Here is a 17005-nt window from a genome sequence, read left to right on the forward strand (position 1 = left end):
TATACTACAGGTCCTTCAGGGCTTTTTAATTGTAAGTCAAGTTCCGGGATTTATTTATGTCAAATTTCCACAGATGTTCATTTAAGTCTACAGCGAATAACGTCCCACGCTTGCCAAAACATTTTAACTCTTCATTTAAAATAATGGAGAACCGTGCCGGTTTATCTGCCTGTGTCACAGAGGGACATTCTGTGCCCATGTTTGTAAGCAGGATTTCCCATCGCTTCTCTTCACACCGGCAGCTTCATTTGGAATCACAGCTGACTGTGAAATGAAGCTCTTGAAGTTTTGAGAAGCAGATCTCTTTCTCAGAGTTCAGACCTTCGTGCAGCGCCGACGTGACTTCACGACGTTAAGGAATTGATCACTTTGTGAATGAAATTCAGCCACTGCACATACTGAACGAACCAATCTTATGCAAACTAAATTAATTCGGCAGTGTAAAAAAGAACCGGACAAAATGAAACGTATCCTCTCCATGATTCCGTAGAATTATATCCGGGAACTTCTTTTTATAAACTCCAATTCGTTTGCCATTCAGGCTAATATGTTGGACAGGATACAAATTGGGTCTACCGAGCCCAGCTGGTGTGATTGGACTGCAGTAGAAAGGAGTCATTCCATTCCTCTTTCAGTTCTATTGGCAGAGCCCGTGTCTCGTGTCAATGTAAACATCAACTCGTACACTCTCAGAAAAACAACGATACAGTTGTATTCCCCTGTGACGCTAAGGGTGCAATTCAGATAAAACATCATTACAAGACATCTAACATCAATGTTTCTGTTTTCAGAAAAAAAAAACCTAGTCTGAACATAACCCGTCTGAACAGAAATGACACAGGAAATTATAGACGTGCTGTCAATATTCATTGCAACAGCGACAGTGCAGAGATCTACCTGCAAGTTAATTGTAGGTACGCAGGTCGCTCACTACATCAGTTTAAATTCAATATTACCGATCACAGAAACAGCATACAATCTCTATTTAAGTTGTAGATGGGTCAGACAACATCGGGATTCAGCCGCAGGGTCCGGTTGTCACAGATACTGTCACAAGTCTGAAATTAACTTGTTCTGTCCAGTCAGTTCCCAATGCTGACTCTAGATGGCGCAAAGGAGCAAATGACCAGCAGACAGGACAGGGGACACCATCGAGTCATTTATCAATGTTGATAAATAAGTGGAAATTATAGTTCCCAACACAGCAGCCTTTTTGTAAAGATCACTTAAACGTAAATGATCAATTAATTTTATTTTGCAATTTATGGAGCAGAGATGCAGATACCATGGAAGGTCTGGAGAGATTTATTTAGAAGTCAATTTGACGGAAATTTAATATCTTCATTTAAGTCTACGGCGAACAGTATTTCATGTTTCCCAGAGCATAGAGAACTAAAGTGCGGGTGGAACTGTTCGGTTAAAATTACGGAGAGCCATGTCGGCTTATCTGCTTCGGTACCCGAGGGACATACTGTGCCCAGGCCTGTCAGCAGGATCGCTCAGCCGTTCTTCACAGTAGCAGCTTCAGTTGACGTCACGACGTATTGTCGAGTGAAACTCCTGACGTTTTGAGAAGTAGATGCGTTTCTCAGAATACAGATCCCCGAACAGTGCAAACCTGATTTCACGAAGTTAAGGAAACAAACCCTTTGTGAATAAAATACAGCCGTTGTACATATTGAAGGAATTAATCTTGGAGCCAGTTACCCGGGGTATAAGTCACATAACATTAGCGGGCAGAAACAGAATCTGATGGAGACAGTGAGCAGGTCGGGAAGCATCTGTGAAAGGGAAAACAGAAGTCGACATTGCAATGCAGGACTGGGAGGTGGGGAAACAATGAAGTATTAAATGAACCTTCACCGGAGAGAGAGGGAAATGGGGCCGACGGGACTCATGCAGCAGTTCTGACGGAGCATCTTCGACTTGAAATCTTAACCGTTCCTTATCCACGGAGGCTGCCCGACTGCCTGAGTGTATTGCGGGATTTCCCTTTTTCTTTTTGATACTTCCAACATCTCCAGCGCTTGCGTAGTTGTCTCCATGTGTGCATCCGACATCAGATGTTCTGGACACTGTAGGTACAAAACAAGTCTCTGATCTGACAAAACAGGATTAAGCACGTCAAAGGTTGACATTCGAGAGATGCTTTTCCATTGTTTTTCATATAATTGAGGGCTCGTTGAATTGAACTCGGGAAGTTTTGGTTACACAATACCAGTTTGATCAGAACCGACTTTATTTACAACAAAGGATGCAGCCGATTGCAGCTGCAGAAATTAGATCCACAACAACTTTATTAACCCTTTATAAACGCCCAGAGAGAGATAGAGAGGGCGGAGAGCGAGATTGAACACGGGACTCTGCAGCTGCGCCACTGCAGAACACTTTGGTCTCTGATCTACTGTCAGTGCTTTGTGTCCGAGTGTCATTTCTTCCTGGAATGGGCACAAATTACTGTAAGGACACGCTGGTTCAGGCAGCAGCTGTGGAGAGAGACGCAGTCTGCGTTTCGGGTCCGAGATCCCGAATGAAGGTACCAGGACCCAAACCATCAGCTGGTTCTCCCACCCAGACGGTAGGCAGTGTTCCACGTGTACTTTAACACACCCAAACTGGACATTACCTTTCCCCAGCCGCTTTCTGGAACATCTGCAATGTCTCTGATGCTCTTCTGGCTGCTGGGGCCAGTATTGGGACCCTGTTGATCCGCGGAGGGGAAACTAGATTTGTAAACTGCACGTCAGGTAGATTTGAACAAGAGTCTAGTTACTGCTGAAGACGCGATCACTGGCGTTTCAGTTTGACCTGCTTTCCCTCCCCCAAACATTCCTGTGCTGGTTTCTTGTCATTTCTTGCCCAGTCTTGTTGAAGGGCTTTGGACTGCAACACTGTCCTTCCATGTATTCTGCAAGACTTGTTGAGTCCCTCGAGCATTGTGTGTGTGGAACTGCTGGGCGTGTGAAAACAACTCTCAGATTATTTTAAGAAATGTGTTCGATGATTTACAACGATAGCGGAGGAGTTTGAACCCGCATCACCCAATTGTTACAACCCACCCGGGTCCCTGACAGTATTCAATCCTTCAGAAGCGACAACATGTTGGAATTTGTCGCTTCTGCAACATCGGTCACAGTGCACCCATGGGTGGGGCCGATGCCGGACAGCTCCCGAGTACTTCCCGACATGTATGTGTGTGTGTGTGTGTGTGTGTGTGTGTGTGAGTGTGTGTGTGTGTGTGTGTGTGTGTGTGTGTGTGTGTGTGTGTGTGTGTGTGTGTGTGTGTGTGTGTGTGTGTGTGTGTGTGAAGAACTTTCAGCCAATCATTGGGGAAATACCAAGTCTTCTTAACCTCCCAGTGAAGTAGATCAATCTCTTTGTTCTCATTCTATCAATATGCCCGTCACGGGATGGATCCTCTGAGATGCTGACACCCAAAACCATGAAACTGGTCACCATTCCATTTCTGATCCATCGTTGAAGACTGGTGTGTGTTCTCCCGAAATCCTCTCCCTGATGCACACACTTAATTCCTTGAATGTATTGACATTCAGTGCTCTGTTGCAACAAGACTCAACCAACCCAACTATCTCACAACATTGTGGCTCCTGTTACGGTTCTGAGAATCTGCGCAACGTTGTGTCAGGTGATGAATATATAGATGGTGATTGAGCTGTCTAGCTACAAAGTCTTGATCGTAGGGAGGTTGGAGCAGTCTGCTAAGCCAGCATCCTTTTACTGTACTTGCACTGATTATCAGTGAAGTGGGGATGGTTATTTCCAATCCTGGCTGACTGTGGCCTGCTGCTGAGGGAATCAAGGACCGAGGTGCAGAGCGCCGCCAAGAGGCTGGAATTGGAATCATGTTGCTGAGTACTGAGGTAATGATGGTGTTCAATTCTGATCTGGTAGCAATCAATAGCTGTTGTGTGCTGGGGCAGCAGGCTGAGGGTAGCAGACACCAACAGAATCAACAAACTCATTCGTAAGGCCAGTGACGTTGTGGGGGTGGAACTGGACTCTCTGATGGTGGTGTCTGAAAAGAGGATGCTGTCCAAGTTGCATGCCACCTTGGACAATGACTCCCATCCACTCCGTAATGTACTGGTTAGGCACAGGAGTACATTCAGCCAGAGACTCATTCCACCGAGATGTAACACTGAGCGTCATACGAAGTCATTCCTGCCTGTGGCCATCAAACTTTACAACTCCTCCCTCGGAGTGTCAGACATCCTGAGGCTGGTCCTGGACTTATTTCCACTTGACATGATTAACTTAATATTTATTTATTTATGGTTCTATATTGCTATATTTCTGCACTATTCTTGGTTGGTGCGGCTGTAACGAAACCCAATTTCCCTCGGGATCAATAAAGTATGTCTGTCTGTCTGTCTGTCTGTCTGTCTGTCTGTCTGACGTAGGTTGCTGTGCTGTTCATCGAAGACCAGGTGGAGAGCCAGTTACAAATGCAATACCGTTGAACTATTGTGGTGGTCGGTAACTTGCAGCGGGATTCAGATCTTTGCAGAGCCACGAGTTGACTCAGGCGATGACCAGCCTCTTAAAGCCCTTTATCTCAGAGTATGTGAGTGCCAATGGGCCACAAAACTCTGTACAAAGAAACTTCCCCATGCACCTCCTTCAAATCTCACACTCCCCCCTCTCATATATAACCCCCAATATTTCAGAAGGCAGCCAACCAGCGAAGTTTTCAAAAAGTATCGATTTAGTCCCTTTTTATCTTATGTGGTTGACTGGGACCCCTCCTCAATCTGGCTAGACATTGAAGCTTTTCATTTGCTTTTCCTCAATACTGTAATATGAAACTTGTTAAGGAATATTGTCGCAATCCAGTAATAATTAATACAGTCAGGGTTCAGAGGGCGGCGCGACAAACTGAGGACAAAGCAGCGAAAATATCACCCTTCACTCCAATAACCGGCAGTCCACATTTTCAGCCGGGCATAATGGAGTATGGATTTCACCTTTGGGTTTCTAAGGGTATTTACCATCTGGGAGATTTGTTTGATGAAGGAACCATGATGTATTTTAGACCAATAGTACAGAAATTTAACATTCCCAGGAAGGATCCTTTCCGTTTCCTTCAGATAAGTGATGAAATACAGAGAGAAAAAACATCATTGTTAACTGATTTCTACAGTTCTGACACAGAAAAGAGGGTATTTTGTTCTAAGGGTGAAGTCTCCATTAGTACTTTATACAGCATCCTGAGGGAATGCTCTTGTGGAGAGGCTGAGCAGCTGGGAAGGGTCCGGGAGGAAGAGCTGGGAGTAGAAATTACAGCTGAAACATGGGAAGATATCTGTTACAATGCAAAGAAAATCTCAGTTCGTAATAGAGCTGAATAATTCCAACTCAAAAATCTGCATCGAGGCCATCTGACTCCAGAGCGTCTCTCGAAATTTGAAACGGGAGTTTCTCCAATGTATACTGAATATAAAGTAAATACTGGAACTTTCACCCACTGTTTGTGGACTAGTCCCAAACTTTAGGGGTACATGAGTGATATTTTGGGTGAAATGGACAAGAAATCTGAAAATGGAGCTTGCACTGGACGCAATGTCTTTTCTCTTTGGCTAACCCAGCAGCCGTATTATTAATGCACATCAGAAAGAAACAACAACTTTTCAACACAGAACCATAGAACCATAGAACACTACAGCACAGTACAGGCTCTTCAGCCTCCATGTTGTGCCGACCCATATAATCCTTAAAAAACAAACTAATCCCACACTACCCCATTACCCTCCATTTTTCTTTCATCCGTGTGCCTGTCCAAGAGGCTCATAAATACCCCTAATGTTTTAGCCTCCACCACTATCGCTGTGAAATCATTCCAGGCACTCACAACCCTCTGTGTAAAAAGCTTACCCCTGTCATGAGTGATGAACAGACCTGATGGACAATGGGGTGGACGATTAACAATTCCCAACCCTCCCTCCTGAGAACCACGAACTATTACTGTTGTTATGGTGACCATGAGAAAGAGATTCGAAAAACAGGCAAGAACATCTCCGACAGATAAGAGAGAGGGGGAAATTGCTGATTAACTGTATTGTGACTCCTTTTTGAATTATTTTCTGTTTCGCTGCAAGGACAATAGTTTGCTCAATAACATTCCTCAGTGGACTGCAGGAGTGGCCTGATTTGATGGACACGGTCATTCAGGAGTGATGGATAGCTGAGTCCCCGTTAGTAGGAATAAAAAGACAGGTCTGGCGAGACACCCTCCAGACACGCCAGTGGACACTGATTGAGTGTTGGAACCCACAAGAAAGGTGGGGGCTTCGGAGACCGAACCAGGAGGTCGGTCAAGCATAACTACCTCATCACTCATGAAGTGAACTGAGCTTTATATTCTATGACAATTCATTTACCCCTAGACATCGATAGAGCTTGTTTATTATTGATTATTATTATTCCTACACTTTTAGGTTTATTACTGCTAACTTGTTTTAAATGTATATTTTCATTATTGATACGGTTTTGCTTATTTTCATGAATAAAAACCTTTAATTTGGTACCACCAGACTCCAACGGATTCTTCTTTCTCTGCTGGTTAGACACCAAGTTACGGGGTACGTAACAAATTGGGGCCTCGTCTCGAGATTTGATTACCAAATTAAGGGGCCAGTGAATCAGGATGTAAGTACCTTATCTGATCTGGTTGTGAGATTAACCAGACGGGAAACCAGCAGAGATGGACATTGTAAATTTTTTTAAAAAGACCCGACTGTGGGGGCATTACAGGTTGCCGGGAAGGCTGAATTGGTGATTGTTGCCAAACGATTAGATCTCCCAGAGGTGAAATCGTCGATGAGAAAGGTGGATATACAGAGAGAAATAACTGTGCATTATGTAACCAAGGGTGTGTTCACACCAGATGTATTGGACCTGTTCCCTGAGAGGAAACCAGCCGAGGGGGAGGTTCAGTTAGAGATGGAAACATTAAGGTTGGCTGAGAAGGAGAAGAAGAGGCAACATGAACTTCGGATGAGGCAGCTGGAAGCGGAGAGAGAAGCTGCAGGGCGAAGTGAGGATGCTGAGAGGCGAAAAGAGGAAGCTGAAAGGAGGAGAGAGGAGGAAGAAAGGAAAGAAGAGAGGAGAGAGGAGGAAGAAAGGAAGGCTGAAAGGAGGAAAGAGGAAGCTGAAAGGAGGAGAGAAGAGGAAGAAAGGAAAGTAGAAAGGAGGAGAGCGGAGGTAGAAAGGAAAGCTGAAAGGAGGAGAGAGGAGGAAGAAAGGAGGAGGAAAGAGGAAGCTGAAAGGAGGAGAGAGGAGGAAGAAAGGAGGAGGAAAGAGGAAGCTGAAAGGAGGAGAGAGGAGGAAGAAAGGAAAGAAGGAGGAGAGAGGAGGAAGAAAGGAAAGTAGAAAGGAGGAAAGAGGAAGCTGAAAGGAGGAGAGAGGAGGAAGAAAGGAAAGTAGAAAGGAGGAGAGAGGAGGAAGAAAGGAAAGAAGAAAGGAGGAGAGAAGAGGAAGAAAGGAGGAGGAAAGAGGAAGCTGAAAGGAGGAGAGAAGAGGAAGAAAGGAAAGTAGAAAGGAGGAGAGCGGAGGTAGAAAGGAAAGCTGAAAGGAGGAGAGAGGAGGAAGAAAGGAGGAGGAAAGAGGAAGCTGAAAGGAGGAGAGAGGAGGAAGAAAGGAGGAGGAAAGAGGAAGCTGAAAGGAGGAGAGAGGAGGAAGAAAGGAAAGAAGGAGGAGAGAGGAGGAAGAAAGGAAAGTAGAAAGGAGGAAAGAGGAAGCTGAAAGGAGGAGAGAGGAGGAAGAAAGGAAAGTAGAAAGGAGGAGAGCGGAGGAAGAAAGGAGGAGGAAAGAGGAAGCTGAAAGGAGGAGAGAGGAGGAAGAAAGGAAAGAAGAAAGGAGGAGAGGAGGAAGAAAGGAAAGAAGAAAGGAGGAGAGAAGAGGAAGAAAGGAGGAGGAAAGAGGAAGCTGAAAGGAGGAGAGAGGAGGAAGAAAGGAAAGAAGAAAGGAGGAGAGAGGAGGAAGAAAGGAAGGCTGAAAGGGCTGAAAGGGAGAAGCTGAAAGGCAGAAGGAGGAAAGGGAGAAAGAGAGGCAGCATGCGCTGGAAATAGAGAGGTTAAAGGTACAGCAGGGAAGAGACCGGGCGGCAGACCCAGATGAGGGGTTCAAGATTGGTCGGCAGATCCAGTTGGTACCTCCATTCGAGGAGATGGATGTCGATAAGTTCTTCCTCCATTTTGAGAAAGGGGCTGTGAATCAGAACTGGCCTAAGGGGAAATGGGCTGTTCTGGTACAGAGCGTACTTAGAGGGAAGGCTCAGCAAGTGTATTCGGCATTGTCCATGGATGAGTCTAAGGATTATGAGGAAGTAAAAAGGGCTGTACTGAGGAGTTACGAGTTGGTGCCAGAGGCATACCGGCAGAAGTTCCGGAACTTGAGAAAGACGTTGAACCACACCTATTTAGAGTTTGCCCGTGAGTTGCAAATGTATTGCGAGCGTTGGTGCGCCTCAAAAGGGGTCATTGGAGATTATGATAAATTGTTACAGTTAATGCTGATCGAGCAGTTCAAAGGTTGTATCCCTGAAAGTATGAAGACGTACTTGGATGAGAAGGAGACAGTGACTCTGTCTGCGACTGCAAAGTTAGCAGACAAGTATGCCTTAACCCACAAGTCAAAGTTTTCCTCAAATAAGAGTTACCAGAGAGGCAGTAGGGAGGGTAGAGAAAGCCCACCGGCTAAGGCAGAGAATAAGCCGGGAGCTGGTGGAAAAGGTAAGGAGGAGGAAAAGCAGGCTGGCAGGAAGGTTCCTAGCTTTACCTGTTATAATTGTGGGAAAGCTGGTCATATCGCATCAAAGTGCTTTGCTCCGAAGGAGGAGCCAGGAACAGGGAAAGCAACGATCCCGACTGGTTGCATTGATTCGGTCAGCAGATCGATGAGGAAGGCAAAGATAGATAGAGCACAAGACGTGCGTGAGAAGTTTATCTCGGAAGGGACGGTGTCTGTGAAGAAAGGAGAAACCCCAGTTCCTGTGCGGATCTGGAGAGATTCTGGGGCTGATCTGTCATTGATTCTAAGGAAAGTGGTAGATTTCGAGGGGCGTTTGAAGGCTCCGTGGCTGTGCTCACTGCAAGGGTATTTCAATGAAATCTATCGAATATTGAAACACCTACTCAGAGTAGAATTACGGAGTGTGTTTCCTATAGCTGGGCAGCCCAGGATTAGAGAGGAGGGCGATGATGGTGTAGAACAGTGCTGAGACTGAATATCTTTAGCCGGAGGGAGGTGCACCTGCGGGAATAGTTGTCACAGAAGCCAAGTCATTGGGTGTGCTTGAAGCAGAAGTTGACAATTTCTTGATTGTTAAGGACGTCAATGTCCATGCCCGGTAGAATGGGGTTGAGGGGGAAAACAAATCAGCTCTGCTACAATGGCGGGATGTCCTGATTCTGTATTATGGACCTATGATTTTATATTGTTTCTGGATGTGTTACCTGGTACAGCTGCCATAAAAGGAAAAAAAATGACATATCGCTGTCATAATAAACCTGATTCTGACCTTTATTCCCAACAGAGGGAATCTCCTTCATTTACTACACTGACGGCAATGTTATCCCTCCACACGCTAGTTTTCACCTGACAGTGGAGAAGAAAATTCTAAAAATGTCCAACCATACCAGGTGTATCGGAATGACGATACGCCATTTCCTTCTCTAAAATCAAATCAAATTCAACCCTCACTTCAGATGTTGTGCTAGGGTGGGTGTTTAATGCGGACAGAGCTGCGATGGCCGAGTGGTTAAGGCGTTGGACTCGAAATCCGATGGGGATTCCCCACGCAGGTTCGAACCCTGCTCGCAGCGCACACACTACAGTCAGGCGTTACAGAAATCCATCTGTCTGCCAATAAAATTTAACGTCCCTGCAGAATCCTCCCGTTTGACAACTGAGAAGGGCGACAGGTGTTCAGATTTTTACAATACAGTGCACTTCTGCTCATTAAGTTGAGTTCATTTCTATTCCGACTCTCATCAATCTCCTTCAGGCAGCTTAAAATTTCTGCAGCTTGGATCTTTACCGTCTCGTAAAACTACATGAAATAAACACAGAACTGATCCAGCGTCAGCAGAGAGAAGCGGACTCCACCCTTTCGCTCTATGAGACGCATGGCGACGCCTTCTCATCCTTTTCCACACTCTAACCTCAATCAATTCCGGTGTTACTGCGGTTCTGGCAGAGTCCACCCAGGAGCATTAGCGTCTCCCTCAGCTGTAGCTGGAGCTTTCCCCTGATACATTATCCGGTAAGTCTCTGCACCTGGAGATGTTGCTGATTACGGGCAGCAAGCGGTAGAAGCTAGCATTGCACGGCGAATGGCCCACAGTTTCATTGACCACAGATCCCCAATCCCTGAGATTTAAACGTAGTACATTTCCCGACAGATACTATTCGTCATCCCGACGTCATTTAATGAATAATCAGGTGCTGGCATTTTAAGTCGCTGTTCTGTACGCAGGTCAGCCGGGGTGTCCAGTTCGCTTATTTCGGCGTCCCAGTTCGATAGAATAGTGAGACGCCGTTTCTCACGCCGGCTGTTTTGATTCAGGGCATCAGGAAGGACCGTGAGTTGGGACATTATGATGCAGTTGTATAAGTCATTGTCGAGGTTGTGGTTGGAGTGCCATGCACGATTTCGGACGCTTATTATAGAACAGGCCGTTAAACTGGAAAGGAGGCAAGTAAGTTATACAATTACGTTGTCAGGGCAAGAAGAACCGGATTATATAAAGAGTTTGTCCAGGTTTGGCATTTACTCATGACAATATGAGAAGAATGCGATTTAAATGATGTAAGGCAGAGGTTAAAGATAACAATCTTTCCTGTGCAGGATAAATCAAAACCCGGGAAATAGATTTAGAATGAGAGGGGAAGATTTGAAAAGAACATGAGCAGCAACGTGTTCTCAGAGAGTTTCCTGAATATGTGGAATGCGCTGGTAGAAGAGATAGATCTGGCAGGTACGGCTATTTCATGGAAGGACGGGGCTTGGGTGAATATGGGCTGTACGCAGGAAATTGGGGCTTACTGGCGGTCATGGTAGTCGTAATGGATTTTTCGGTGTATCAGTTCCCGGCCTGAGGCGACCATGTTCCAGACTCTCAGTAGGTCCTTATAGAAAGAAGCCAGGCAGACTCCGCAAAGCAGTACGGCTGACGCCCGCCGGTGGTAGCCGCATGTCTTCGTGAAGACAGCAGCCCCTCCGGAGGAAGAAAGTCGCCAACACGTGCCACCTGGGAGGGTGCTCGGCGTACAGGAATCTCTGCAGAGTCCTGAGGCGGAGAGCCGCCAGTCACGTTCGAACGCACACCAGCGACTGTCCGCCCTCTCCCACTGGGAGACTCAAGACCGCTGCAGAGACCCAGTGTTTCCTGTTGCCCCAGAAGAAGTCCACTAACTTCCTCTGCATTCTCGCAACAAACGGGGCAGGAGGGGCCAAGGTGACCATCCGATACCACAACATGGAGGCCACCAGCTGGTTTATGACCACCACCCTGCCTCGATAGGAAAGTACCCTGAGAAGGTCTGACCAGCGCCCCAGCCGGGCCATGACTTTCGTCTCCAGGTCCTGCCAGTTCGCCAGCCAGGTCTCCCCAGAAGGAGTCAGGTAGACTCCCAGATAGAGGAGACGTGTAGTGTTCCACTCAAAAGCCCTCATCTCCTCCGGCAGGGAGTCCACCTGCCACTGACCCACTAAGAGTCCGGAACATTTCGCCCAGTTGATCCTAGCGGAGGATGCTGCCGAGAAAACTTCTTGGCACTCGCTCACCCTCCGCAGGTCATTGGGATCTGTCGTCATGAGTACATCATCGGCGTAGGCCGAGAGGACGGCCTCCATGTCCATTTCACGCAGAACCAGACCCGTCAGACTTCGCCGTAGGAGGCTTAGGAATGGCTCGACACAGATCGTGTACAATTGACCGGACATGGGGCATCCCTGACGTATTCCTCTCCTGAAGGGAATGGGCGCTGCCAGTGATCCATTGACCTTAACAAGGCACTCCGCGGCAGAGTATAGGAGCCGACCCCGGGCCACAAAGTGTGGTCCGAGCCCAAAGGCCTGCAGAGTGCCCACCAGGAAACTGTGGTCTACCCGGTCAAATGCCTTCTCCTGGTCAAGAGAGAGAAACGCTGCCCGGGACCCAGTCTCCTGCTGCAGGTGGATCAGGTCCCGTACTAGGTGGACATTGTCCTGGATGGAGCGGCCCAGGACCGTGTAAGATTGGTCAGGGTGAATCACCTGTCTCAGTACTGAACCAAGACGGTTGGCCATTGCCCGGGCGAAGATCTTGTAGTCCGCGCACAAGAGGGAGACCGGGCGCCAATTCTTTAGCAGGCGAAGGTCTCCCTTCTTGGGCAGCAGGACCACGACAGCTCTCCGCCATGAGAGGAGCATTTCCCCGGTGGCTAGGCTCTCCCCTAGAACAAGGCTGTAATCGACCTCCAGGACTTCCCAAAAAGCCTGATAAAACTCTACACTCAGACCATCTAAGCCAGGGGATTTACCCCTCCGGAGTTGCCGAAGGGCAGTAGACAGCTCCTCCCTAGTCAGGGAAGATCCAGACGCGCTGCGTCTTCTGGGCTGACCTTTGGTAAATCTTCCCAGACCTCACTGCACGCCCCCGCATTTGACGGATCTGGTGAGAATAAGGACCGATAGAAAGTGCGGACGACTTTGAAAATTTTGTCAGGATCCGTGATGGAGGAGCCATCAGTAGCCAGTAGCTCCACCAGCTGCTTTTGAACTCCCCACCACTTCTCCAACGAGGAGAAGAAGGGTGAGCCGCGGTCCAAATCTTGCAGCATTTGGATCCGCGACCTCACAAATGCACCTCGGGACTGCTGAAGCTGCAGATTCCTGAGTGCGTCCTTCTTCTCCTGGTATTCCTGCCACATTTGATGGTCTCCACTGGTCGGACCAATACGGGACTCTAGGTCGAGCAACGCTCTCTCAAGCCGCTCAATCTCAGAGCCCCGCCTCTTTGTCGACCCCCTAGTGTACTCCCGACATAAAAACCGGATGTGGGTCTTGCCCACATCCCACCACAGCCGTAGGGAGCAGAACTCTCTCCGTCTCTCTCTCCAGGTGGCCCAGAACGCTCGGAATGAATCCCGGAATCGGCTCTCCCCCAGCAACCGGTTGTTAAAGTGTCAATACCCGGATCCCACCCGAGGGTGCAGAGGAGTAAATTCCATGCACACAAGGTGATGATCCGAGCACGACACCGGCCGCATGGAGGACGCCGACACGCGGGAGACATAAGCCCGAGAGATATACAGGCGGTCTATCCGGGAACACCCCTCTCTAGATCTTCTGGAGAAGGCGCTAGAGTCGGGGTGAAGATTCCTCCAGCTGTCCACCAAGTCAAAGGAGCCGACTAGCTCCTTTAACTTTTTCGCCGAGGCTAGGTCGCGTTGGAGGCCCGAGCGGTCCTCCACCTCGAGTGTACAGTTGAAGCCTCCCCCGAGGATGATGCAGTCCCCAGGATCGATGGAACTCAGCAAGGTGGACAGCAGACAGAATAGGCGCGTCTGCATCACCCCGCGCCTCGGAGCATATACGTTGATAAAATGCAGCGGTACTCCATCGAGGCGCACAGCCAGGTGGAGCAGACGGCCGGGCACAACATACTGGACTCCTACGATTTCTGGCCGGAAGGCTGGGGCCAACAGGATCGCCACCCCGCTAGAGTTGGAGCTAAGGTGACTCATGTAGACCCCGCCCTGCCACTCCAGGAGCCAAGCGGACTCGTCCCCCGGGGTGGTATGGGTTTCCTGCAGGAAACCCACCGCGTATCTCCCATCCCTGAGGACTGAGAGATTGGTATATCTGCGGAGAGAGCCCCTGCTACCGTTTACATTCAAACTAGCTATGGTAAGTTTCATATCGGGAGCACACTAGGCCTCAGCACCGGTACCCTTCCCGCTGAGAGCGGTGGCGCCCTCAGCCGCACAACCCCGAAGAAAACCAAGAATATTCTTTGCCTTCCGGGCCCGACTGCTACCATCACTACCCTGTGATCCACCATCTCCCGAAGGAGCGAGGCTGTTTTTCACCCTGATGTCCCTCACCAGGCCATCCAGGAAGGATTTCAGCTGCCGTCTGTCATTCCCTGACACAGCATTCTTCCTCCCCTTCCCTTTCCTCTTCCCCTTCCGTCTGAGGATGACGCGCAGGGACTTCACCAGCCTTGGCATGCTAGGCCAGCGAAACGAGGCTAGTTTAGGCCGATGCTTTGCACCCACAGCGGAGCGAATGAACTCTCTGATCTCCTCCACAGGTATCAATGGGGACTTTTCAGGAGGGGTGAGGATGTCCATTGTCTCGCTATCAAAAGAATCTCCCTCCAACCCCTCACTGCAGACAGATTCCCCATCTTCCTCCTCATGAGTTGTATAAGGTGGCTGCCCCTGTAACCCACACTGCACAGCGGGTACCTCCCTCATACCTTCCCGCTCCACCGTCGCATCAGTCTTATCCACAGTAGCGACGAATAAGGAAAAATCCCCAGGGACTCCCTGCTGGCCATTAGTTGATGGGGTCGGCATGCAGGTTATATCACCCTGCCCAGGGGACCACAGCAGCTCTGGTCCAAGGGATTCACCGGCAGCCTGATGCTGACAGAGAGAGAGCTTGGTCTCCTCTCCGCTAGTCCTATTTAATACAGTTGCCTCCAGGGAGGCACTTACTGCTAAGTCCTGGGTGGAGGGCTCCAGGTCTGTTTTAGTTATGCAAACAGGCCCAGTACTAGCTTCCTGTACAACCACACCACCCACCACAGGACTGGTGGCTACATCTGGGGATTCAGGGTTAGACACAACTGCCACCCGGATTCCCACCCCTTTCTGGGACTCCCCCTCATCTACATTCTCTGCCCTCTTGGGGGAACAATCCCATCTCCTCTTCAAGCCGGAGGAGCACACAGGTGCGGAATTCACCGATGGAGCGTTACTCCCCGCCTCCATCACCCCGTCCGACTGTGCACTTCCCCGAGCCTCCCGCTCTACTTCAGGGCAAATGGGCGTGAGTTCTGCGGTCTCGGGGGCCGACTTCTTAATGTGTTTGGATTTCTTCCTCGCTTTCCTTCCCCGCACAGGCTCCACCCCGTCCCTCGCCTGAACCTCCCTGCACGTAGCCCCAGGATCACCCGCCTGAACCACAGGGGTAGGAGCAGAGACTGGAACAGACGTAGGAACAGGGACATGGTTAGAGACAGGGTCAGGGGCAGGAGCAGAGACTGGAACAGACGTAGGAATAGGGGCAGGGGTAGAGACAGGGTCAGGGGTAGGAGCAGAGACTGGAACAGACGTAGGAACAGGGACAGGGGTAGAGACAGGGTCAGGGGCAGGAGCAAGGGCCGGCACAGATGTAGGAGCAGGAATGGGATCAGGGGCAGTGGTAGCTGGGGCACTAGTTCCCGAAGTGGACTCCCTGGGTCTTCGGGTGTTCGGACAATCCCTCCGAAAGTGCCCCACCTCCCCGCACGCATGGCACCGTGGGCGCTCAGAGCTCCAATACACCTGATAATCTACCCCCTCGTGCCGGACAGTAAACCGGCCCTCAACTTCGTCCTCCTTTTCCAGCTTCATGAATACCTGTCTCCGGAAAGAGATTACGGTACGGAGGGTGCGTCTATTCAATTTGTCCCTGACGGCAGTTATTTCTGACCGTACTTGCCCCAAGCGTGCTAGTGCGGGAAGCAGGTCCTCGTTGGGGATGAAAGGCTTTACGTGACCGAGGACGATGCGTTGTGTGGGAGCTGTCACTAGCTCCATCTGTAAAAAGATGTTCTCCACCGTGATCCCTCTACTGAGGGCCTGATGCTCCAACTCATCATTCCTCAGGTAAAACACAGCCTTCCCGAACTCTTTCTCAGCGGCTAAAACACCATCTCTCCCCAACAAGTCCTCCATAGCCTCCGCGCACTTTTCCAGGGTAGTTCCAGTTCGCAAAATACATTGCACCCCGCGTTCAACTTTCACCGACCGAAACAGGGCGTTGTCCGAGACTGGAGAGGCAGCCGCCTTTGCATAACTCCCCGAAGGCCTGCGACTCCCTGTAGACTGGTCCGGCAAGTTACTTATGTGTCCGAATCCAGAATGATACGGTGGTGGTGCTGCTGGTTATAAAGTCTTGGAGCGAGTTGAGTAACTGGCTGGAAAAGTTTGTACTCGACAGTACCTTGCTGGCTCCATGCCAGAAATTCCAACGCCAGGAAAGGCTCCGTTAGTCCTACAGAACTTCCAGGCCGTGAGAGGTCGAGACGGCTCAAACGATATTTCGGCTCCGACACCGAACGAGAATCCCGACGATAGAGATGGAAGGAGGTTGTCCCGATGTCAGTGGGGAGAAACAACGTCGTTTGTCTCCAGTTTTTAAAGCGACCCGGCTTCCCGGCGAGTTGCCGGCGACCACAGCTGGGAGCAACGCAGTTCGCAGCCGTCAACGAACCCCGTCCAAACTGGCAGAAAAACTCCAAACGAAGCTTCCACACTAAACCAGCCGCTCACTCAGATGTTCAAGAGACGTTTCAAAGCAATTTCCAAGTAACTCACCACCTACATACAGCAGTTTTTCGTCGATTTTTCCCAGCGCAATCAGAACAGCTCCACTCTGTGTCTGACCCCGGGAGTGTGTGATGGGACGGTGTGGAGGGAGATTCACTCTGTGTCTGACCCCGGGAGTGTGTGATGGGACGGTGTGGAGGGAGATTCACTCTGTGTCTGTCCCCGGGAGTGTGTGATGGGACGGTGTGGAGGGAGATTCACTCTGTGTCTGACCCCGGGAGTGTGTGATGGGACGGTGTGGAGGGAGATTCACTCTGTGTCTGTCCCCGGGAGTGTGTGATGGGACGGTGTGGAGGGAGATTCACTCTGTGTCTGTCCCCGGGAGTGTGTGATGGGACAGTGTGGAGGGAGATTCACTCTGTGTCTGACCCCGGGAGTGATTGATCGGACGGTGTGGAGG

General features: G+C 49.5%; 1 protein-coding gene and 1 non-coding gene across 2 annotated transcripts in view; both read left to right on the forward strand.

Annotated features, from left to right (window-relative positions):
- Positions 1 to 17005, forward strand: part of LOC140721622 (NACHT, LRR and PYD domains-containing protein 3-like) — a 1017925-nt gene that overhangs the window by 478929 nt on the left and 521991 nt on the right. The window lies entirely within an intron of this gene.
- Positions 9761 to 9842, forward strand: trnas-cga (transfer RNA serine (anticodon CGA)). The gene has a single exon. It is a non-coding gene; the product is annotated as a tRNA-Ser (tRNA).

The sequence above is a fragment of the Hemitrygon akajei genome, unplaced genomic scaffold (genome assembly GCF_048418815.1).
Source record: "Hemitrygon akajei unplaced genomic scaffold, sHemAka1.3 Scf000058, whole genome shotgun sequence".
Taxonomy (NCBI): domain Eukaryota; kingdom Metazoa; phylum Chordata; class Chondrichthyes; order Myliobatiformes; family Dasyatidae; genus Hemitrygon; species Hemitrygon akajei.